This window comes from Nesoenas mayeri (assembly GCF_963082525.1).
Source record: "Nesoenas mayeri genome assembly, chromosome: 5".
Classification (NCBI taxonomy): Eukaryota; Metazoa; Chordata; class Aves; order Columbiformes; family Columbidae; genus Nesoenas; species Nesoenas mayeri.
Window position 1 is genome coordinate 32,574,873 of NC_137548.1, and position 26,779 is coordinate 32,601,651.

The window sequence follows — 26,779 nt, forward strand, 5'->3', positions numbered from 1 at the left end:
CACCTTTTGAAAATGGAATTAAATGGGTGGCTATAAATACCATCAATCCATGTTTTAAGCTGAGCTGCAATGCAGTTACTTTGGGCTCATTTTCCCAAGTCTTCCTGGCAACACGCTGAAGACCTACTTTTTTAACAGCAGTCGGCAAAGGAAACATTTATTCTTACTATTCAGACATCTCAAAGATTTATTATAAAATCTTAATATAAATATCAAAACTTTTCATCCTCTTACGCTGCACTCCTCTAGAAAGTCTGTACGTTTCCTGATCAGTGAAGCAGTAAATTTTATTCAATATCAAAAGAAAACTAAGTATAGAAGTGGGAAGTAAGGTGGGCGAAAGCAGCTTTGAAGTCAGCACAAGAAACATTTTGCTAGGAGTAAAGAGAGGAAAAATGGACTATGCAAAGGATCTTCAGGAAGATTTTTGCAGAACTTACTGTATAACCTGCAAAAATTCCTCAGAATTAAGAATAATTAAAAAAGAAATCTGTGTCCTAGAAGACATGGCAATCAAGCCATGTGACAGACCCATATGCAATTCCAAATCTGTCCTCATAACTGTCTGTGTCTCACAAAAGACTCACACATGTAACTATTGGAAGAGTATCTTATACAATTTGGCATACAAGTTCTATGATTAGCAGCTGAAGAGGGGGAGGAGGCAGAGAGGAAACGTATCAACTGACACTCATCAACTATTTAAATTGTTTAAAATATCGAAATATTGTTTTGATAATGCTATATATAATCCTGAATTTGGAAGAAATGTAAGTAATATTTTGGTTTATAGGAACAAATGGTCTTTTTTTTTTTTTTTTATAGTGCTATTTTAAAGTATGTGCCATTGAACAAGGGAGTCCAGCCAGCTATCAAGTGGCATACTGACAAGATGAGAAACAAATTCATGAAGCTATGGTTCAGTGGGGTGCAGGTTTGTTTTTAAAGCAAGCCATTCATTTTCACCTCTGCAGAGTAAAATCTATACCTTAGTCAAAAACCCCAATACAAGTAGTTCATACTTCTACAGACAAAAATCACACCGGCAATATTTCTTCCTTTTTTTTGCTGTTGAGCTGCTGGTTTTCCATGCAGCACCCATGTAAATTATTAGGTAGACAGAAGAGCTGTTCAACCAGTTCACTTCCCCTATTCTTGAACAGATTGTTTGAGACATAATATGAATACTAATTAACGATAAAATATCTGTCAGTGTTTTGAAATACAGACCAAGATAGCACTTTCTTAAAGTATCCTGGATAGTTCTGATACAATTAACCCCACTGGTCATAAGCAAGGTCAGACAAAAAAAAATAATTCTGAAGGATTTGAGCAAAATTGGCACCACTTTTGGCTCAGATTCAGTGGGAATTTTGCAGAGTTCTTTAAAAAATCTCTCTGTTCCTAACACACTTGTTTGTATCTTAAGACATAATAAAAAAAAAACAGTTTTCCTAACATGCCACCATGAAATGGGAGGGTGGATCAAAAGGGAAAGGAGGCGAAAAGGGTCAAAACATAGCCGCAGGTTTGCATGAACTGCATTTCAGGGGGACATAATTTAAGATAAGAAAAGGAGGAGGGATGTTCGTTTTCTCATTCTCAGGGACTTGGTCATGAAAAGCACGCATAAATAAACAATCAGCAGGGGCAAAGCAGCAAACCAGTACAAACACTGTTTTAGCAGATTTCAAGAAGTTGTCCCTGGAATGTTTGAAGCATTACACAGAAAATTGTTAGCAGAGTAAAAAGCATTTTAAACAGGGAAGATTTCATAATATCTTGTTCACAGTACTAAAATCTTGCAATGGGAGATGTCAAAATGTACAGTGTCAGTCCCTGTGTTGTGAAAGTGTTCTGCTAAACCCTGCTAGACCCTTGCAACAGTTTATCTTTTTGGAGCATCTACAAGGATAACAGAAGATCTTTCAGGCTATAGATTCACAGTGTATCAAGTCTAGAGGACTTGCATATCCAGTAAACTCAGCATAGAAACAAAACTACAATATAATGGATGTGTATTTATACACTACATGTCTCAGCTTACACTGATGATTTAATTTTCACTGCAGCCCATACGCATACTATGAGGGGTAATTCTCATTAAGAATTCGACAAATCAAAAATAAATAAATAAAAAAGCTTGTATTGCCGAGATGCTCACTTGCACCAATTTATTTCCAATATATCTCCACAGAAGTAAGCTGCTCATAAATATGGCCCCATGCGATTCCACCTCTCTTCCCTTTTTGTTTTCATTTGTATCACTGCGAGTTAAATCAAAGGTGAGTCTTAATAAGCAAACATAAAGTTTAGCAGTTGTTTTGCTCAGTTAGCAAAACCATAATAATCAAGGGAATTAAGCAGACAATCAGAACCTCAGAGCAGACAATCCATACTCTAACAGATAGGAATATTAAAGTCTTATTTGAGAATTACTACTTTTCATAGTGTAGCCGTGCTGCAGGAAATAAATATAGTATTGTGCTAGATCATAGCTAATACAGAGGGAAGACAGTATAGTAGCAAATTATAATTTTATTTCACTTTTTTTAAAACAAACAAACAAACAAACAAACAAACTGCATTCACTTTTTAGGAGAGCAGAAGGACAGCATCCATGGTACTATGGAAAGGAAAAACCAGAAGAACGCTTGGTGTCACTTTGAACTGTTCTATCCCTTGAAAAAGTTTTTAACAGTATCATAAGATATAGAAAGGACATGACCTATCTCCCACAAAATATAATTCAGGAAAAGAAACAATGAGGAAAACAGCCTTAATTGGACATAAGAACAAACTTCAGCTGCTAATTAGCATGAGAAAACTATAATTAATGCTATTTAGAAAGAAACAGAAGTAATAGGATACCTCTATGCAGAGACTTGGGGTTTTTTTAATTAAAGGCCAACAGCAACTATGGAAACTTTATGACACTTCTTCTGCTGTTATTATTAAAACTTGCTAGTGATTAACTGGCATAATACAAAAATTGCAGGGGATTTCTAACAGAACCATTCACCCACAGGTATTCAGGCCAATGTTAATAGTTGCACCATATGAACAAATGCGTGTTTCTTGGAAAGGATGCAGTCAATAGGCAATCAGCCAAATCTTTGTGACGAATGCAGTTTGGTGGCTGAGTGACTGCTGCCCTTTAATAGGTCAGAGTGCACAAAAGATCCAGTGACCCCCTGACCAAACAGTGACATAACCCACCATTATGCTCAGTCAATGTAAATAAGCATAACTGACAAGGCGCTAATGGGCTGCCTCTGGTCAGCCATGTGCACCTCTGACCTTAATGAAGACCTAAATCAATTAATACTCCAGGCAATAAAGACCTCTGGCTGATTAAGTTAGATAGAAATCATCTTTTCTAATGGGATTAAAGCTGTAAGGTGGTGAACTTTTTATTTAATATATGATAATCCTTTCTTCCTAGGGCCCTCTTATTTTAGCTAATGACAGTAAAATTGCATTTTGCAATGTGAAATCTTTTATTCAGCTGCCTAGGGTGAATAAACTTTTAAAGGTACCGTTTAGACAACAGCAATTAAAAAGCTTTGAGTTCACACTATGAACACAAATTGTATCTGACATGGTTCTAGTACACCATAACCTTCAATATAGTTCATGTTTTTCTTGAACTGTTACAAATTCGTAGTCTAAACATTCCATAAATGAGTTGATCACACATAATTCAGTTTGATACACAAGCTGCTTTTTAAGAAAATGTGTACAGTTATCAGTAGCTAAAAGATGAAGGATATGTTCCTAAATGAAAAAGTAAAACAAGTTATTATTATATTCTTTGACTAAAAAAACTTGACACTTATAAGTATCCATATGTAACTTAGTAAAATCCTTGCATATCGTACTAAAAAATCCAGAATTTCTCTTTAAATAAAATAATACATTTTTCCTAGTTTGATCAAAAAAGTATAATTAATCCATAGCATATTATTATCTTATTAAAAAATCTGCAACATTTCCACAATTTTCAGAGATTTATAGTCCAGTTTTCAAATGCTGTGACTCCAGTTTTGGGATGAAGCATTATACTTTTCAAAATCTATTTGATCACTTAAGCTGTAAGACTACAAAACACTCATCTTTTTGCATCGTTCTTCACTATTAGTTTATTTAATCAAAGTGTGATTTCAATTTTTCTCTTTGAAGTTACATATTTGTGGGTTGAAAATTCACAGGACATTTTTTAGTAATAACTGAAATAAAATACTGCAATTTAATGGATGCTAAATGAAGCTGTATATTTTTTTTTAACTGCAGCTTAGGAAAATAGACATATACCATTTCACAAAGTCATATTTGACACTGACCACAGTGTCATAACACCATCAACACACCTCAAACCTTTGTGGATTTCCTAATCGGAAATTGTATCAGAGACATATCACGTAATGCAGAATGCACATGATGAGCAGCACAAAAACTGGCAGCTCTTTAGAGAGGCTACTTGACAATGCATCTGAAGAAGCCACAATATTGTTATTAATACCAAATCGATTTCAAAAACTATATCTAAATACCTCCTATTCATACTCTATGCTGCCTTACTGTAAACACCTATGCAATCCTCTAAAAATCAAATAATTCAAATTGAGCCTTTAGATTGTGCTGGATTCACAGCAGACAATCACATGTAATAAATTCCTGAAGGTCTGTAGTACCCTGAAGTTTAACAAAATGCTAAATGCACAAACTTGAGAGGCACGGTTGGGTCAAAAGTGTAAGAAAGGTAAGATCAAAGTTTCAGCTTGAAAACTATTTCTAAAAAACTGTTTTACTCTATCACAGAAAATCGTAATATTTGCATACATATTTTTGGCAATGTGTTGGTTATATTTAAATCTTGATCAATGCCAAATCAATTTTATTCTGCTCTACAATCGGTGGAAATAAAAACCACACATTTCTGATTTACAGAAGACAAAGATTCAGAAACGGAAATTTTCACCAAAAAATACACTCCAAAATCTGTCATTCACATTTCAACGGAGTATGAGACACAAACCAAAACTAAACGTAGCTTTTGAAGTCAGTAACTGTAGTTATAAACATCTAGGAAAGCTTCCAATGAAGTGGATGAAAAAGGCTTGCCATCTAATGCACCCATGTTGGCATGACAGCCAGTCTGAAGTCTTCTCCCAGACTCCTGTTTTGGTCCATTTGGAACCTCCAATACACAGAGATGAAATGAAGAAAATGGAGGCAAAATATTTTTTACTTAATAGGAATATTTAGGCCAATATCCTGTACTGGCACACAGAGTACATATTATTCCTTTCTGGAAAATTACTGTAGGCAGTGCAAAGACTTAATTGCCATAGAGGATAAACTGTTCTCTACATACTAAAGGACGTTTTCGGCTAAATAGGAAAAGAGCAACCTCCCTACTTGAAAATGAGCAAGGTAACAACGGTATTATTCTTTAATGCATTTCTTCCATGGGACAGTGGAATTCTAGTCTTCATGACTATTAATCTGTCACCTTTTACAAAGCCTACCATTTCCTTTCAAGCTTTTGAAAAAAAATCACAAGTTCCACATTAGTAAAATCTGCCAACTGTGAAAAATTGCAGAACACTCAGCTTTATGAACATACCTTATCTAAAAGATGAAGTAAAACTTCCAAGCAAGTTATCATTTCCTCATTTCTTATTCATGTAACTTTGAATAAAGATGTCAAACAAAACAAGGGAAAAAAAAAAACAAACAACAAACTAAGATTATTCTATTCCACAACAATTGGGGAATGAGAGACTTAATCAAATAAATATTTACGAAGAAAAGTAAAGGCGTATTCCGGGCCCAGAAAAACAAAGTAGAAAAGATTAGTACCTAAAAATGTGAAGTCATGCAAATGACTCAATGTGGACATGGACTATTGAGCAATGGACACCACATTTTTAGAAAATGCATATTATGTCCATTACAGTCGATTCTGGGTTTTTTAATTAATTATGTAAGCATAGATAAGGGAGGATAATGGTTGTAATTCATCTGGATGCTTAAAATATCTGATACAGCACATTCAGAAATTATTTTAACCTCTCTTAATTATAAATGCTGTTAACTAGCTGATAGTCTGTAAGCAGAGAGTAATGAAAATTACAACATGCTGAAGTGGGGTGCCGTAGGGATTGGTATTAGGCCTGATTTTGTTTAACATCTTCATTAAGTCAATGGAAGAAGGGATTAAGAGCATGGTAATGAAACCCACAGAGGATACTAAATTAGAATGTGCACCAGCAGAAATAATAAAAATGGACCCAGATAGGTTTGTAATAAAGGCAGGGAACAAGAAAATGACACTTAACTTGGGAGAAATGAAAACTTGTGCCAAAACATTAGGCAAAAATATTTTGAAATACAGATATTTGTAACAAGGGAGGAAATTTGATTGCAGAAGTGCTGAACAATTTATACAAAATCATAAATGCCCTTTACCATAAGCAAGTTCAGTATAGGACAAAAGAAGATACAGTCTCCGTTCTCATTAAACAGGTCTGATTCATCAGATCTACCAAATACTTGTTCCAGGATAAATAACACCTGCCCTTGGGTAATGAAGGAGCATATATAACAAGAGAGGTTATAAGGTAACTGTATCCACACACACAATATCTAAAGGAAGAGAAATAAAAAAGAAAAATATATAAATATATAAAAGATATATGTGCTTATATTACAAACCTTGTCTCTACTTTTATCCTTAAACATACATCTACTTAGAAAGGGATCTCCTAATATCCTTCCCATATTAACTGAAGTTTCTATTGATAATGTCCACTTCTACTAACTAAACCATCAATTAAACTATCAGTGCAACAGAAATTTCTAACTATAAGGGTGCTACTGCTGAAGGCTGTACCACTCTTCTGGAACAGAACATCCAAGGAGAATCAAGAGTGAACTCATCAAAGCCTAGGAAGAGCGAGTTGATTTTATTCTGTTCCTATCTGTCTTCACAATCCTTACTCAAGGCAACTGTCGAATAGGTTAGTGTAATTACAAACAGGAGAGGGACACCTAGGCAGAGGAAATACTCCATACTGAAAGGCAAAATCTGTTCATCACACAACGGTAACTCACAGTGTATGAACCACATTAGTACTGTGACATTCTGTTCTTACAGAAACGATTTTGTTCCCAGTCATCACCTGGCTTAATATTCTTATTCAAAATACGCTTTTCATGAATGTCACTGGCTACTTTAAGACACTGGTTTGCAACAACTGGAAGAAAGGAAAGAAGCAGTTCCATAAAACCAATAATCTGTTTGAAAACAGTTAATTTTAATTACAGTACTACTAAGCTAGAAGTTATAATTCTCATTCTAGCAATATAGCGTGGTTTCATACTTTACCTATTATCTATGCATACCCAGTCTCACATGGATTTTACTTATATCTATGAGTACCTAAATAATAATCAACATTAAAACACTTCAATGCATGTCAAAGATTATTTAGTGCAGAATTCCAATTTACAATAGACGTAACCACCACTTCCCAGTCAAAATGAGACTTGGCCAAACCAAGTTAATATTATCTCTCCTTCAACATCAGTTAAATCAAATGTGACAAACAGATAAGTTTGGGTATTAGGAACCCCATGATATCAGCTGCAAAATCCTGTGAAATCCAGCAGTAGAGGAAGAGTCCATAGTTAAAATTCTATGTTCTGAGCACTAAGACACTACCCAGTCTGTGAATTTAAAAAAATTGTAATTTGACAGTGATGATGTATTATACATTGTCATCTAATCTGAAACACAATGTTCATGAAGTATAGTCCAAGTAAAAAAAAGCATTAGGACAGTAATGCGCTTGTTACATGCATGCAATTGCCTATCCTAAAATCTACAGTTTCCTAATAGTTAGAACAAAATAAAATTAACGGAAATTAGAGAAAGACAGCAACAATCTCAGAAATACACTAAATATACTAATCCAAACACATTTTAACTATTTTTATTTGTTGTACCTTTGAACATCGAGCTTTTATCAGAATTGCAGTGTGGACAACAGCCCTATATAAAATACCACTAAATTCTTAAATGTGCAATCAGGCAGATTTTACTATGTACCATTCAGGAGGCAGATTTTCTCTTAGATCAGCAGCACTTCATGACAAGAAGTTACCTAGTGACAAAGTGGTATCATTTAAAAATTAAGTTTCTGTAACAAATCATAAATTTGAGTTCTGTGTTATAATTGGACTGTAACTGTATAATAATTATATTCTGTGCTGTAATACATATTCATTTGGGTATGGAGCTAGAATGTCACATTATACATTTTCAAAAGGATAGAAACTGGAAACAGGAAATTACAGTATATTGACAGTATATTAGTAGCTGATAGATTACTAGTAATATACATATCTTGTGTTCTGCCAACTAAGCTGCAATCATGTTTCTAGCCATTGTACATCACAAAGTGAGGACAAGAACCAGTGCTTGCAAACTTAACATATGCTTAGCCCTTTTTGTTTGCATTATCAAGAAAACTAGTTATTTTGGCTAGTAAAAAGTAATTGCAAAGTCAAGCCTTCTGGTATATAAATCGGGACAAAGCAAAGCCTTGAAACAAAAGCAGGGTAAATACAAGGAAGGGAGGGGCAGAATGCAGTAAGGAATAGTCCAGCAATTAGGTTAATCACCTGCGATATTGCTGAGATTCAGGTTCAAATCCCTTCTCTGACATTTTGGTTGTGCACAGTAATGGCAGCACTGTTGTGGGAACGGGCAGTCCAGGCAGCACATCTCTCAGTATCTTCTACTGGAACTGTTCTAATTTATTTAAATAAACCCACGTTCTTGGATCAAAACCCTGTTCTGTTTCTTCATAGGTGTTCTAATCAGTATGCTAGAAATTAATATAGGATGGAAAGACCCCTTTCTATCACAAAAAGTACTGGTAAGGATCTGAAATAGCCTTACAATGAGCACTAAATCCAAACTGATACATTTCTGATTGTGATTTCTACATTGATAATTCAACATTATCCAAAAAGAAATGACCTACTGATATTCCAAGTATTCCAAACCACTATGAGATAGTCATTGCTACCTTCTGGCTTTTTGAAATACTAAGCATTTAGCAATATGAAAGACATTTAGCAGAGAATGAGCCTTACACTGCAGAACATTTAGATCAAAATGATGCTATATGAACATAATCTTTGGAAAATATTTAGGCTACTTCAAAAGAAGTAAGATGATTAAATCGAAATAATGTGAGAAAGGTAGATTTAATTACATTTTTGAAAATAAAAATATAGAAGTCTAATGTGAATGTCAGCTGTGATCAAGAAGTTCTCTTTGAAGTATAATGGTTAAAACTTATTTAAGCACAGAAATGATGAATTAGAAACAATATCAATGACATTACTACCAGAAAATCTTTGAACTTTTTATTTGAATTTCATAAAGAACCAACAGAGTACGTCTTCAAAAACAGAGGCTGTTATCAAAGTCTACAAATTACACTGAGAACAGTTTAAAAATCTAGTTTTGCCTTTTGAGCTTACAAAAATTACAAGTGCTTCACTGAAAATATGACCTTGTATGACAATACCAATCTCTAATATTTTCTTCTTTCAGCCTGACTTCTAATTATCAGCTAAATAGCACACAGTATTTGAAAAGTACGCAAAAATGCCAAAATATCCAGTGATAGAAACTGTCTTGTATAAATTTTACGTTCTATTTACATGACATATAAGATCAAAGTTGCTTGACTTGGCTGTTTATCTATCAGTTTTAAGTAATGTTTTAGAGTTTTGTGAAAAGATTGGGTTTTGGTTTTAAAAACGTTTGGCCTAAACTAAACCAGCACGAATTATTTGTTATGAAGTCCAGTGAAGCAAAGATAACACACAGCATCTTTCAATGTGTGATTTGAGAGTTTGCATTTGGCAATATAACTGTTCACAGCATTTAAATCTGAACCTCAGGGTAACTGCCATTCAGGCCTGAAGGAGTTAAATCTTATAGCTCTTCAACAAAAAACAATTACATGTTTTTGCAGAAAAATATCACATGCTGATAGTGAATAATTAAATGCTCAAATCAAAGAGAAATGAACTATTTCTGTGATGTATGTTTTGAACTTCTAATAGCTAGTCTGATTCTTCAGAATAATAGCTGTGTTGGAATCAGGAAGGACACCAATGGGGAACGGAGAAGGGTATGAAAGAATAATGCATGTAGTATGAAGAAAGGTGGAGAAACAGAGTAATTTCAACTGGTATTTTTATTTGCTGCTTGCTATGCTAATTCATGGTGTCATGCATGTTTATGTAAAGGAATGTTATTCCTTGTACACTCTGACCTTGTAAGGTGATATAATGCTTTGATTCTGTGCAAAATTTAGTAGAAGCAGAAATTGCACCCTGCAGGATTAGGCCCTGGTTTGAGAGCAAGATACTGGTGAAATTGAAATTAAATAAGCCCTTTAAAACACCATTAGAGAACAGCAGATCAGCTCAACACCATCTCAACACAGGAAACTGAGAGTTAACCAGTGTACCCAATTTTAATTTTTTTTAAAGAAGAAATAAATCTGCTATAGGGAGCTGGTTTGATAGACCTTTGAAGGTCTTCAAAACCCTCACTAATATGTTATTCTCTAAAAAATATTCCCACAATTCTGCTGTCTCCCATCATTCCTTGCCTCGAGATTCATCTGTCAACTTTGATGCATCTTTTAAAGTACTCCTCCAAGCCTAAAAACCATGACTACAGACCACAGAAGAGAACTCTTTGCTTTGAAACTATCTGATCAATCAGAAGATCATTTACCTGCAAGCATTATTTGGTGAAGCTAAAGCGGCACATCAACCAGCAGCATCTGAAGGCTGAGGCAGCAAAACGTCAACAACAAATTGTCATTGGCATTCCATTTATGAACCTTCAAACAGCATCAGATCTTTTCCATGAGAAACCAGATCAGGTCAGACTGGAGCTGAATATTTCTTAACAAGCTAACCATCAAAAGAACTTACGTTTTGAATAAAAAGGCTATCATTTGTTGATTTGAATATCAAAGGGATCCACTGCAAACTCCCAGTCTAGAAAAACCTCCCTAAGCTACACCAGACAGGTGTTTAATAATCTATTATTAAGGCACTATTTTAGGTTACTCAGAATCATAAAAAATAGCTGTAACTGTGAAGCTGCAAATGGGACTGCACAAAGAAATGAATGCTATTAACATACTATTAACAATTCAAAAGAATGAGTTGACATACCAATCAAACTTGTTAATTGACTGTCAATGGCCTGTCCCTGAATATACAACATGACTGCATTATATATTTCAAATGCTGACAGGAAGACAGTTTCATTTGCATTAACTTCATAAACTGATCAACAACCAAACTGCCACATACATTTATAATGGGAAGCCGAATCATTTCAATATTCATGCAGCTCTGTAATTGTAAATTAGGTGCTGGCAAACAATACAATACAGTACATATTCTAAAATATCCTAAATTTCTCTGACCTACTTTCTTTTTTATTTTAAAAGAGCAGTGGAGAAAAGTTATCTCTTACAGAGATGATTATTACTTTATTATAATTTATGGTTCATGCCTTAGGCAAAATTTGTTTGCAACCATAGTTTATAACTCTACTCTAGATGCATAACTAGTCTGCAATATATGAGGCACGCAAGGTGATGTAAAATTTTTCTTGCTTTAGTTCTGTGAAGCATAAATACCATTAAAATACAGAGTAAATTTGTAAAAAAAGAGTGACTGAAAATCTGTACTATTTCCCTGCTATGACACAAAGCAGATGTCAGCACTGAAACCACTGTAACTTTCTAATTGGACACTGAAACATGTAATTTTAAGTGGAAAGTATTGTTCTTGCACATCCTTCCCCGTGTCCTAGAATTTATTGTCCCCAGAGGTTCTGTCCCCATAAAGTATGTTTCCTAAAAATATCTCATAATTACACTCATTCAGTTTCACTGGGACTGACAGGGAGAGCAGATGAAATGGCTGTGACGCTGCTGCCATTTTAGCCAAATGGTTAGTCAGACACTCTGAGCAAAGCCACCAACCACAAGGTTGAGAGCAGAAGTGCTTGTGGCTCTTCCTTATTTCTGCTCATATTTATCAATCCAGTGGAAATGACCAAGGGCTGATAATAGCAAGAAAATGACAAACAATTCCCAAGATAAGACACAGGCCAACAATCTTGACTTTTCCCATTTAGGATCTCCTCTTGCAACATTTACTATCTTGCACTCCTGCTTACTGAAAAACAGAGTTCTAGCTAAACTAACAGAGAAGCCTTCAAATGCTGTCATTAATGACTCTATGTATTAGTATCTATTTGTACAGTTTAACCTTATAGATTAGATACGAAAAGAATAAATTTGTTTTTATTTGTTCATGAAGTGCTGTAGGCACATTTATCACTGTTTATAAAGAAATAATATCTCAATCACTTAAAGAATCAAAGAAACAAACCCAAGCAGAAATGTTGCAAATGAGGATTAAGTCATGAAGGGTCTGGAAGTGCTCCACTGAAGGCTAAGTAGTTTTATAAATGATCAAAAATTCTGAAGTTGTCAGGTCAGTCATATTCCCTCTATATCTGTATGACCTGGAGGAAGTATAAGCAAGCTTTAAACACCTCAACTGTAAACACATGCTGTCTTCTTTCCCCCTCTTTTATTATAACTAGTTTCATCCTGTCAATACAGCAGTCACTTCTCTGGTGTTAAAGTTATTGCAAGAGGAGCCTAGCACTATACACTAGCATAACCACACAGATATCACATAAATGTCCATTAAATCTGCAGTCATGACAATCTTCTCCTGCACTGCCTTTCAGATAAAGCATATCAGAGGACAATTTCTGTGAACTGCTATATTTTAGACTTTACTATTTGTAATATACATGTAAGACTGAGAAGCAAAAAATATTCACATGTATTGTTCCAGTAACTGCAACTGAAGAGTAGAAAGAGTAACAAATGGAAATATAAAACCTTCAGAAAAGCTGAATATAGTGGAGCCACTGGGGTGATGGCAGTCCCAAATCATCCCAACTGATAATCATGAAAGATTACTTATACTACAAACTAGATATTAGCTTTGATATCTTCCCTGAAGTATAAGCTGAGTAACTGTCATACTGAATAACATCGTATGATGGTTACTTCTAAGTTCTTACACTGACAACACAGGGATCATTAAAGCTTCAGCATTCTTTCAGGTAATCAATGTAATATCAGAAGTATGTGATTAAAAGCATTTAAGACATGAAATGTGTCAAGGGAAAGAACAGCTCATTACTCAAAGCATGCAGTATGTATTAAACCAGCCATCTTAGAAGGAGCTGGTCATTTGTAACCAGTGCTAACGGCAACACACAACTACAGTGAATTCAGTAATTCATGGACCAAGATTTAGAAATTTTGATCATAAAATATACACACATATACAGCTGAAATACACGCACATATACATATTACTGCAACAGAAATAATGTGATGTATGTTCATGTTTCAAAAAGACACCCGATTAATTTTAAGAAACTGCAGTTTATCTGCACTGCTTCAAAATTTACATTTGAAATTGTCACTTTTCTAATTTACTCAAACACAAATTTTCAAGGGCATTTTCAGATGTTAGCTGAAACCTTCCTGACTCTCAATAGCCTGTGGCCAGCATGGGTTATGTAGGTGGGGATAAAAAGTCCTGTCCTTAGGAAAATCAAAACTTCCTAAGATGCAGATAAAGTCCCATCCCTGTGGGAAATTGTGCTTTCTCTGAGATGAGCATGAGACACAAAACCTGATTATCACTGAACTCATTATCATTACCTTTTAATTGGAAGACAGGCTTCTCAAACTTCACTGTCTTTAGAAAGCTCACAAAACATTATGGACATTTTATAAACCAAAAAGGATTAAGTCAAACACTTCCAAACAGTACAGAGCTGCACATAAACTGCTTTGGATGACTACAAGAAACGTGTGAGCTGTGTCTTTGCTGAATGCTTTACTGTCAGTTACTTGGTGATGAACGGTGAGATCAGGACTTCTCTCATACTGGACTGCAGGGGTAGGAGGGTTCAAGCAAGCAATTCCATTCCAAGTTCATAACTGAACAATGAACGGCTTAACACAAACCTGTCTGTATTTGCTATTTTTGAAAGGATGTGAGATGAACAAATAAAAAAAAAATTATTGTAACTTACTGAGAAAATATTCAGTGGATTAGATGCCTAACAAAAATATTCTAGCTTGCAGTACAGTTCTGTTTCCATTCCCACTGAAAAAAACCCATCATTCTGAGATCTGCTTTAGTCTGAATCACTATTACTGTTCTTAAAAATACAGTACATAATAATTTAAATTAAGGGTTCACTCAGCTGAATTGAAAAGAAGAAAATATTAAAGGGGTAAGATGCTCCACATTCCTAAGCATTTGTGCAATATCAGTGCTTATTTTGTGTATGAAAGTACAACAATATTAGCATTGTTTTATACTTATTTCTTGCATACTGGTGCCAAGGAAAATGCAAGGGGGAAAAGAAGCAATTCCATTAACCTAGAATATTCTTTGTATTAAACATATAGTTCTTACATTAGTCTAACTATTGGGAAACTGTAGGAGCAGCAGAATAAGGAACCTAACTTACTGATGATTTCAACATTAGTTTTAATAATACCATACAGGGAGATACATAAACGAATACTCGCATATACATATTACTAACTTATCAGAGATGAAAACTTAAGCACTGATTGGGAAGTACCAAAAATCAGGATACATATGGAAGCTTTATGTATGTTTGATTATAAGTGAAATGTACATGCATCTGTGTTATAAATGCACATTTATATTTAAGAAGATAAACCTGAACTTATTTGCAGGATGTTCAGAGAACACATTAAAATAATCAACATTAACAGACTTTAGCAATGCTTTATTTTTTAACTTTGATCTTAGAAGAATTTTTGTTTTCCAAGAAAGCTGGTGCTTTCTTGATACTGCTTTCCAATTGCTATACTTAATCCTCTTAGCATGTAAAGGGATTTTTCCTGAAAGGAGTTACAAAAAGGCAACTTCAAAGTTTCTACCTGCAGCCACCTCTTATTTACATTATTTGTACCTGTAATGCTCTTCCCACTAAAGATTCTGCAACTCATTGCACAGGTCAAGTGATTCAGCCCAGGAATTTTTTTCTTAATTGATCAGGCATTTAAAGGATAAAGTTGAGAGAACGAATGTTTTGTAACCACAGAAAACTCACCATCATCCAGTCTTTACCTAACGTCTACATTTCATTTATAGAATTCAAATTTATTGCTACCTTGTCAGAATTTAGGGGAAAAAATAACCTTGCAGATTTGTTACTGTTACAAAGAAGAAAGCTGGAACTTTACACAATGTAAGTTTCAGAAAGGCTTGACTGAGATTGTTCTGGCACTTCCTCAAACACAGAATAAGATCTGACAGATTCCTTCAAGTGAGGGAAAAGCCCAGAAAGAACATGTTTGGTGAACGTTTACTAAGGTATCCATTTAAGGAATATTGAGACTTTCCATCCCACTAGCAGAATATTGCCGCTACTGTCTCCAGGGGACTCAGTCACAAATAAACATAGTATAAATCTCTCTTTTAACTTGATGTGTTCTTTGTCCATGGGTTGAGATCAATCTAATAATTCCAGAAATTATATATATTTGATAACATTTGTCAAAGTCCAATTTAGCATGACTAGAAGTCACTTATCTACCAAGACAATTATAGCAAAGATAAAACAGCAGGAAATAAAATCAAGTGTGTCTCATCTGAGCATTTGTCACAGAACAGTTGTAACATTTGTAAGTCACATTAGTCGCATGACCCCAACGTGACAAAAAATAAATCAAACATTTTTGAGTAATACAGTTGTAGTTAGTGCTAATTTATTACTTACTACAGTCATACCAGCCTTCGCGGGAATCCCATCCTGTTCAATTGTCATTATTAAAATTACTCCCTTGCCACAGAAGCTGGGAACTGGCACGTATGCACAGAAGTAAACAGAAGCCTCTTTTGCTGGTGGATTAGTCTCAACATTGCCAGTCTTGTTTACTGGGCATTTGACCTTGATAGGAGCAGTTCTCAGGTTGGCCCTTAATGAGAGAAAAATCTTACTAACAACTCAGGGATTTTAATGTCCAATTTTCAAAAGCAGGAATGTCATTGCAATTTCTTAATTTGATACATTAATGACTTTTACTGCCATGAAATTAGATTGCTGTAGAAGACTAGCATGTTACAGATTCCAGAGTGGGATTGATCTGCTCGATCAGCTCTGATCAACCCGAGATTGCTCAGACAACGAAGAGGGCTTCTTTCTTCTCTACAAGCTGAGAGTGTTTCTTTCTATCACAGAGGTGTTGGGTTTGTCTGTCCTAACCAGTAAAATATGGATGAACCTAAATACTGTAATTACCTCTAAATATATTAAATACATACATTAGATCTCAACAGAATCAGTCTGTTGTTTTTCCTCCTACAACCAAGCATGCCATGTAATTTACAATGCCTCATTCAACCAACTTATATTCTAGTTGTTACAAAGCAAAACTATAGAATAACTGTACACTTTTTTTTTTTTTTTTTTTTTTTTTCATAAAGGTAAGGCATATAGTTCTTTAAAAGTTTACTACCTCCCTGTCAGGAATACAATACCAATGATGCAACAACAACAGAACTCAGAAATAAAAAACCAGCAGGAAACAACTGGTTTACTATTTCAGTCTAAAATAAGTATATGGCAAAAACCATGGTGCAAAAATCCAATTTCCTGCTTTTAACCTGTATCTCATAACTAATGAGGCCTACATAGTATCTGGATGCGCTAGGTAATAATTTTATTTCCAGTATCATTCCACAGTGCCCGCAATTTGTTTTAGTGTTGAACCATTTAGTTGCTTTGCAACATTTTAACAATTCACACTCTATTTTGAAATGCAAACCCCTGCCTTTTTAGACTGAGAGTCACTAATGTGAAAACTACTATTTCCTGTATACTAAAAGTACTCCAGCAATAAGGTGTGTAGGTTACTTATTCGACCCCAAATGTTTCAGAATTTTAGCCTTAGACTTCTCAAGCCTTCTTCATAATAAGCTGAACGGAAGCTCTTTGAATTGTTACAGACATCTGTACTGAGGCTCTCAATAACTGAGGATTTTCATCTGGAAGCCCACAGACAAACAATCCATAGTCCACCATGAGACATTTGAGAATCAAGTCTGTCCCTCTGCAGTATTTGTGTTTGTATACATACATACAGATAAACATAAGAATACTATCAGCACTATATATATCACGTATATTCTGGTTATAGGTTAAAGTAATTTCATTCAAAAAATGAAGAATATAGAGACAACAGGAAGACTTTCAAGACTTTTTACCTGAACAAGGTAAAATATGAGAAGGTGATCCAGCCTGATAGTTCAAGACATCATAAGTAAGTAATAAAGATTGCAAATAAAAATAAAAAGGGAAAGCAGGAAGAAAATGCAAATCTAGAAATTATACAAAAATTTCAAATCTTCTGAATAGTCAAATGACATTTGTGGGGCTTACTGCAATGCAGTTACAGCTTAAAGGAACACCTCTGTGAGAAAAGTCATTTGTGATGACGTGGTAGAAACAGCTACTGATTTTTGTCTGTGGGAGAAACATACTACACACCAGCAAAACAATTTCATAACACTGCAGTTCGGAAGTTTCCTCCAAACTCAGATACACAATTACACCCTACACTATAAACGTGTAAGTTAAAATTCTATATTAATTTTGTTACTTAAAACTCAAAAGCAACCTATTCTCACAAGTTATGCACTGTACAACTTTCTTTATAACCTCTTATACATCTATTATTAGAGTTCATTTTTTATTTACATAATCACATCTGCATTTTATGTGGGAACCCTGTTTCATATAGCAAACAGATGTTTTACTTATTACAGGGTTGGTTTCTTTGCTTTGAAAAAGTGCTATACAGCTAAATCTATGTTTTCTTCTCTCATCCAATACATAGTACTCAGCTTTGAATGGTCTCCTGAACAGGGATCTCTCATGTTCTGGTAGTTGTGCCTTCCCTGACCCATTCACACAGCACTTACGTCATTCTCCTGACAAAGGGAGCACCATGCCTCATTTCATTCACCTGACAGTCTAAACCAGGAAAAGCAGGGAGTACTGCTGGGTTCCACTGGCTTTCCTAATGGATCTTAGTTCACTCATTTGAAAGAGTATGGAATTGGCAGCTGTCTGGAGACTAAGAAAAAGATGAGGAAAGATGACCCTGCTCCCTCCAGACAGGAACTCTATTCAGAAAAGACAGAAGCATCATTTTCTCTAGTGCTGAAGCTACACAAGTAACAAGATAGTGAATTACGGTATTAGTCATTCCTCGTGCATACAAATGGGCACTATTCCAGAGTTCTGAGACTCCACAGAAAGAAAAACGAACAATGAGAGCAATGCAATACTAATTTGCAGATAAAGAACTAAGACTTAGTACAATTAAACAATTTGACGAGGTCTATAAAGGAAGTCTTGTGTGTGAAACAGATATTCAGCCACTTTTCAGTGAGCATCACAAGAGCTTTCCACCTTTGACGTCCCACCTGGACCAATATGCTTCACAACTTTTAGTCCAGCCTGTCTGAATTATCAGTAAAAAAATGCACATAGATGTATAACATAGTCCAGTAATAGTAACACCATGTGCTCCTAATCAGATTATTGTTTTCATGCATGTTGCTTTCATCCTCAAAAATATTTATTTAATTGTAATTTATCCAAGTTTATTAAAAAGCATTTTAATCCACAGTAAGAATTTAATAGTCAGGAAGTTGTTTCTGAAGGGTATATAGCTCTGGAGACTTAAACACAACATTTATTTACAAACATACACAGCATCACCCAGAGCTCCTAGAAGTCACTCTGTCAGTAAAGCTTGAAGTTATTCGAGTGGGACACCAGAGTTTAGTCTCCAGGACAGCCGAGTCATTTGCATTGCAGCTGACAGGGTACTACAGTGCAGTCTTCTGAAATATCACAGTTAAGTCAAAATTGTTATGCACAGGGAGAGCAGTCGCCCTGCTTGAATAAGACGTAACTGACTGGTTTTAAAACTTTTTTCTAGGATCACAGTAGGAGTAAACAAAAAGTCCTGTAATGATAAAGCCCCAAGCCTTGCAATATCCAAGTGCCTCTTGAACAATTAATCGACCTGACAGCATGATCTCTGTGATATACTATTGCACTGCTCATGCAGCCTAAAACACTTGGATGTGCTAAAATGCCACCCCATAAATAACATCAGTTCCTATCAGTTTGAACCTCCTGGTATGTGAGGTTTAGAATCCATCACATATACAATACATAATATTAACCTATGAAAATGCACATGATATTGTTGGCAAGTGTATATCTCAAGGGTGCCTTTAGCAGAAATTAGATCTCTAAATAAAAGATTACACCAAAAATTCCTGCTTGAAGCCCTAAGAGAGTGTAAGTTTTCATTGTAATTTTCCCTCAGTACTTAAAGCTTTGCTCATACATATGCATCAGACCTGCCCATGCTAAACATCTCTGGACATTCCCCACAGCTAAGTGATAACAGGACCTGCAAACTATGAGTTCTCTAACTCTGTGTCTTGTGCCACAGTAATGTCACAATACATAAGTGTCTTCATTCACACAAGATAGCAAACTGGAGAAATCTGTACAGTTTCTGAGCTCTCAGTCCCACGATTCAGTTCCACAGAGCAACACTGCCTTTGGTTGCTTTTCCAACTGGGACAAAAAACTGAAACGGTCATGGACAATGGAACAAAAATTACAACAGTACACATCACGTAGCACAGTGCCACAGGGAGGTTTCACCTCCATCTATACCTACAGCACAAATTTCTCTTGTTTTATGTGAGTGCTATGAGGAATCTCTTTCAAACTAATAAAATATTTTAATTGCAAACACACACTTGAAATGATACATATTAATACATTAACTACTACATCAGTTAAAACTATGATTTTAAGTAAATCTTACATTTGTATGCCTCATCCATTATAAAAAAACAACATATGTCTTTAAAATATTTTAAATAATTCAGAAAGATCCAAATCTTTCAGTATACTGCTGCTGAAAAACAGAATACAACTATGATAATTTTTTAAAGCTTGTTATACCTAATTATTATACTTATATAAGCACCTGATCTGGAAGCCAGAGTAAAGGGTTTTCCCTAACCATGAGTAGCTTTTCAAAGTGCAGGTTAAAAATAGTATCTTTATGGATCTTCCATCTACTGTTTATATTGTTAATGTATTTTAAAGGCCATATCTTTAGTACCACTACAGCTGAAACTAATATCTTTCTTTAGCATTTAAATTACTATCTTTTCACTGCCTTTTTGAGGGCCACAGTTGCATCAACACATATTCATAATCAAAATCTTAAATCAAATAGCATATGTGTGGCTATCAGAAAACCTACAACCTTAATAGAGAATATTTTAAGTCTTCTGGGAGAGAAATGGGACCCACAAATGTGATAAGATAAATCTGAAAGAAAAACATAACTGAGATTTCTCATTTTAGAGCTATTATTAAACCCCTAAAAGCGAAATGCATTTTTGTTGAGAAAACAATCTTGTCAAAAACAATTCAGAACAATCCCAGGTCCTAAATTGCTAAGGAAAGAAGAGTTGGTTTCTTATGTGAAATTCCTCTGAATCTTCAGAAGGCTCTGGATAGAACTTCACAGTGATTCACAGACTGGTATAAATTTCAGAAATCTATGCAAGTCAGTGTAAACTGCAGGAAGCTGGAAGAAGAGACTGTGATTTGCAGCTGTTATTTATATGCATGGTGTTTTAAAGCACAGTAAAGAGATGAAACAAATTACTTCCTTTGATTCAATTTTCAGTTTGGTTTCATATGCTTAAAATAAGCAGAGACGCAGGATGAGAACTGGAAGATGTATACAGAACTTCTAATTAAATTAGAGGACTAATAATACTTAACAACCTTAGTAACCACCTGATTATTTTTTGTAACTAGCCACTTAAAATTAAATGCCTTCAGAGCCAAATATGTAATAACTGAAAAACGGAACATAAGAAGGCAAATAGAAAATATCATTACAATAGAAAATTATATGGTTGAATGGGGGGGTGGGCGGTGCGAAGAGAAAAAGGAAGTTGCAGAAATAGGCCTAACATTTTAAACTTGTTTCACTTCACATTCTTCTGTCCATAAATTTCACTCTGTATTTATACATCTCCAGACATCTGGCAGCTTAGCCCGAGTAGAAACTTGAAACACACTTGTCAATATTCACATCTCAGACATGTTCACTATAGAAACACATATCAAGCCTGCAAAACATACATAGCAAACTGACACTTCTACTGTAAGTCTTCCCTATTTCATAAGAACTCTGTCCACAATAGTAGTCCTTCAGGTTTATTTAAAGTTATTTTAAATTCTTTTCAAGGGGTTGCCTTCAACTTGACCTTCAAGCATATTTACTGCATTTAATTGAAAAATCTGTTTAGACAATAAAAATTAAGTAAATAAAAATCCTGAACACATCTCACTTAATTTGCTACATTTGTAATTACCGTTATAATCTTTCAGTTTAAACGGAATTAGCATATCATACAAGAATATACCCTAGTAAAGCTAAAAGATCAGTATGAAACAAATAAACACCAGCATTTTACCCAGCATTGGTTCCTTATATTTCCATCCCCCTGAATCTTGTAATAGCTACATTCAGTTTTTGTATCCTAGCATTCTCTAGACTGTTTTTACATATGCAACAGTAGTATTTCCGGGGTGACACTTCATGCATATTATTAGCACCTCATAGCAAATAATAACTGCAGTCACTAAAAGATTCTCATACCTTGGGTAAATTTCTTACCCTACCAATGCTCTGTCTGTTTAGGACCATAACTGGCATGTAACAGACCAAAGTTTCACTCTAAATTTACTTAGATAAGTGTAACTTAGAGCAGAATTTTATTATCTAATACCATTCAATATCCAGAAGTGCAGATGTATTGATGATGAATAAAATGAAAAATATATGACCACAATAACCACTGTCACGGTTATTCAAATGTTATATAAAATCACAATTTCTGAAAATCTCAATAGCTTCATTATATACACGTTTCTAAAGTTTTGAGTCTCCCTAACCTATGACCAAATTCCACAATGGCTCAGCAGACAGCAACTCCCATGGAGAAATGCAGAATTCAGAAAAACAGAAAACATTATGAACTACAATTTAATATGAAAATACAGTTAGTTAACTACCAGTATACTCAAAATAAAGGATTTCTATTTTAAAGTACTGTCATGCTGAGGTCTCCTGAACACTAGTTAAATGATGAAGGCAGTTAGTTTTTTTGCAAAGAGAATAATTTTCTATAATCTGAAGGGAAAAAAAATAATAAACACAGGAATAAATATTGTGTGTAAGGCAAATATTATGAACAGCCATATTTCCTGCTTAGCATACAAAATGACTGAATTGTGAGCAGTCATACAGTATAAAGCTAAAGCAAAGAAGAATGGCAAAAGTGGTGGTGAGGTGACAAGGCAGACTAGCTGTGTTTCAGACCCACCTCCATGATTTACTTGTATTGAGACACTATATATACTTTTTGTAAATTACAGTAATTAACTTCTCGATACTCTGAACAGGAGAGAAGGCTGGGGAAGTTCTCAGACATAGGGGGTTTCTGCTGAGAATGTAATAAACTGAACTAATCACTTGGAACCTGCTCATCTTTAATCCACTCTGGTCTTTCCTCTCGGGAAGGGAAAACCCCAGCAGTCATACTGGAGGTCTCGCTCATCCACAGCTCTCCGCTGCTTCCTCACCTTACTCTCATTTCAAATTACAGTCTTGCATGCCCTATATCAAGTACTTTTCAGAACAGTTTTGATTCAGTAAATGAGATGTCTGCAAGTATGCTTGACATCTTAATATTCTGCAACATTCTTCTTGAGAAAACAAACACTTAAGAAATTAATTTTATGGCTTGACCATTATATAAGAATAAATCAAAACCTATTTTTTTCTGGAAATTTCATTCACATTTTTAAATTTTAGAAAAATATTCAAATTCTGAAAAAAACAGCTTTATTAAAATGGTCGCAAATTAAATCTTCGCAATACTTGATACTTTTCTCCAAACTCTGAGATATTACATCAAAAACACATCTATAGGACTTTACTCAGTTTACTTCTTGCACTAAGTTCGTACTCTTTATTTAAACAAGTTAAGTGTTGAAAACTTTCTGCTACATCCCACAGCTACATTGTTCCATTTCTTTTTCCTATTTTGTTTGAGAATGCAGGTAAGGGACACTTTGCATTGCTCACAACTTTGGGCAGATTCCTTACTTTTCACAAATTGCAAAAACAGTAATGTGGAAATGAGCATATTAAAGTTTGTAAAGGCCTCATATAATAATATAAATGTAACTAAATAGCTTTCCTACACTTTTGCATTGTTTGACTTCCCTTCTACTTTTTTTTTTTTCTTTTATTTCCTTCTATCTTTGTGTTTTTCTTTCCTTTTTACTGTAGTTCAGAATTCTAATTAGACAGGGGAAACTGTGCTGAACCCAACAGCCCAAGAGAGAGGCTGCCCCAGCTCCACAGCCCAAACCCAACCTACAGTGTGGCTGAGAGCTTATTCCTGGTGGGTATGTGCACACAGATCATGCATATGCACCACATACATACAGATGATATACGCAGCCAATCACACCAATCAATGCGGTCACGGACACAGAGCACTCACATCCGAGACAACACCAAAAGCCTCATCCCACTCCCCTTTCTGGTTGAGCAAGATGAAGGTGCATTTGTAAGAATATAAATACACACATATGTACAACATGGATCCTTCTGGAAGCCAGGCTCAGGCACGTGGTCTGCCCAGCAGCTGCCCCTGGTTCCCAGTCTACTCAGTTGCTACCACCTGCATATATGAACCCTTGAGGCTACCGCCCCACTCCAGGTGCTGCTGCAGACCCCCCCCACACACAAACATGCACCTGCACACGTGCACACACCCAAAGATGCCTTTGATTTCACTCACCAGTGTCTTCACCACCCAGGCACACAGGCACTCCAAACCATGGACTGTCTCTAGTTGCTGGCACGCAGACAGCCCCTCCAGGCACACTCAGTTAGAGAGCACCTCACCCAGGAAAGAGCTGGAGAAGAACTGAATGAGAAGATAGTCATATAGACCAGGTTTCTATGATGAAATGACTGGCTTGGTAGATTAGGGGGGAGCAGTGGATATTGTCTATCTGGACTTTGGTAAGCCCTTTGTCACTGTCTGCCGCAACACCCTTATAGAGAAGCTGTTGATGTATGGGACGGCTGAGCAGACAGTGAGGGGGGCTGAAAAATGGTGCAAAAAACAGGCCCAGAGGGTGTAGCTCAGTGGCACAAAGTCTCACAGATGGCCAGTAATAAGCAGCGTACCTTGGGAGTCAACATTGGGTCCAATCCTGTTCAACATCTTCATTCATAATCTGGAAGATGGGGCAAAGAATACCCTTTACAAGTCTGCAGATGATACAAAACAGGAAGGTGTGGCTGATACACCAGAGAGTTGTGCTGCCATCCAGAGCTATCTCTGGAGACATGGGCTGATAGGCACCTCACAATGTTCAGCAATGAGAAGCTGAAAGTCCTGCACCTGGGAGGAACAAACTCTTTCTGGGGCCCAACTGGCTGGAAAGCAGCTTTGTAGAAAAAGACCTGGGGGCATGAAGTTGAACGTCAGCCAGCAACCTGCCTTTGCAGCACAGAGAGTGATGGTATCCGAGGCTGTATTCAGAGGATTGTTGCCCTCAGGCCAAGGGAGGTTGATCCTTCCTCTTTACTCAGCTCTGGTGTGGCCACACCTGGAGTGCTGTTGTCCAGTTCTGGGCTCCCCAATACAAGAGACAGAGTTTTCAATGAAGGGCCACTAAGATGATTAAGAGACAGAAGCATTTCACCTACTAGAAAAGGCTGAAAGAACTTGGACTGTTTTGCTTTGAGAGAAGGCTCATGGAGGGCATCTCATTTGGATATATGAATAATTGAAGGGAGGCTGCAAAGAGAACCAAGTTAGGCTCCTCTCAGTGGTGCCCAGTGACAGGACCAAAGGTGATGGGCACAAATTGAAACATGGAAGGTTCCCTCTGAACATTAGGAAATACTTTTTAGTGTGAAGGCGACTAAGCACTGGCACAGTCTGTTCAAAGAGGTTGTGGAGTGTCCATTCTTGGAGGTATTCAAAAGTCACCTGGACAGAGCCTGTGCAACCTGCTCTGGGTGGCCCTGCTTGAGCAGGGAGGTTGGCCAATATAACCTCTAGAGATCCCTTCCAACCTCAGCCATTCTGTGATTCTGTGAAATATCTGTACAGACATGCACATGAGAAGGACAATTCACGGCGTAATTCAGAGCTCCATCCCACATGTGAACGTTTTTAGACATTCTCAGTCGCAAACAATAGTTTCATCCTGTTTTCCTTGGCCATTTGCTGTTTCTTCCAATGCTAATCTTTTCTGTTTTATTCTTTCCCATTCCTCTCACTTTCTCAGAACAATGCGACACAGAAGTAGCTGAAATGCCAAGAAGGAGCACAGTACAATTTAGCTGGGGGAGTGCAGTACAGATATGCTCCAACTCAATTTCCAGTCTACAGACTGTATCTTTCCACTCCAGATTCTCTAAATAGTTTTACCGTAATGTAGTCAGAGTACCATGTTGACTCTGTCTGACATACAAATGATATTCTTCATCCCTATTTCTTCTTCCCTCAATCCTTTTCCCATTTTTACAGACCAACTGAAAACAAGATGCAGAGGACAAACTCTTTGTAAAGCAGAGTCTGACTTCACTATATGTTTCTTCTGTGTCTACCAAAAAGGAAATGAGTGCCTTCTCCCATTTTATTAAGTCTAAGAGCTACAGCAATAGAACTTTATAAACTGTTATGCTAAATTTCTAGAGAATTCACAAATAGTCTAGGAGAATTTTTTAAAAGATGCTTTAGTTATGAATGTCCAAGAAAGTTACTTCAATATTTAGGTTCTCTCTGGTGTTTTATAGTAGTTATGTAATTGCAGGGCAGAAAACAGTTATTGTTTATATAAATTGTTTCCTTGAAACAGTGACTTGTTATATGACATCATGAGGTTTCAGATTTACATCCCCCTGTCAGAAGAAGTAATCAACATTGTACTTTATCCTGGCACTGGGCCTGTTTTGCACTACTCTGTTTTTACAGAAAGATAAAATATTTGATTCTCAAAGGATCAAATCCAGTGTCTCACTGGTAAGGAACATGAAGTCCAGTAAAATACCCATCTATCTCCAGATGAATATCAGAAAGACTTATCTCTCTCTACCTACTTTTCGTTCTCTTGTCTTCCATGCTTCTCCTGACTTGGGTGACTGGCACAGCTACTCAGGATGTTAACACCCCAGACTATTCCAATTTCTGCCTTCAGACAAGGGATTTTCATAGTCTTCAGATTAATTCTTCATTCAGAAGTTCAAAACTACATAGAAAGCTCTAACGAATCTGAAGGAAATAGGGATATATATGTGCCTATTGTAGCAGAATCAAATATGAAGAATCTTTTTAGTTAAGAACCACGAGAATAAAA

The 26,779-nt window shown here is 35.8% G+C and overlaps 1 protein-coding gene across 3 annotated transcripts in view; it reads right to left on the minus strand.

Annotated features, from left to right (window-relative positions):
* DPH6 (diphthamine biosynthesis 6) overlaps positions 1-26,779 on the minus strand; it is a gene marked incomplete at both ends in the record, with an annotated part of 200,086 nt that overhangs the window by 63,574 nt on the left and 109,733 nt on the right. The window lies entirely within an intron of this gene.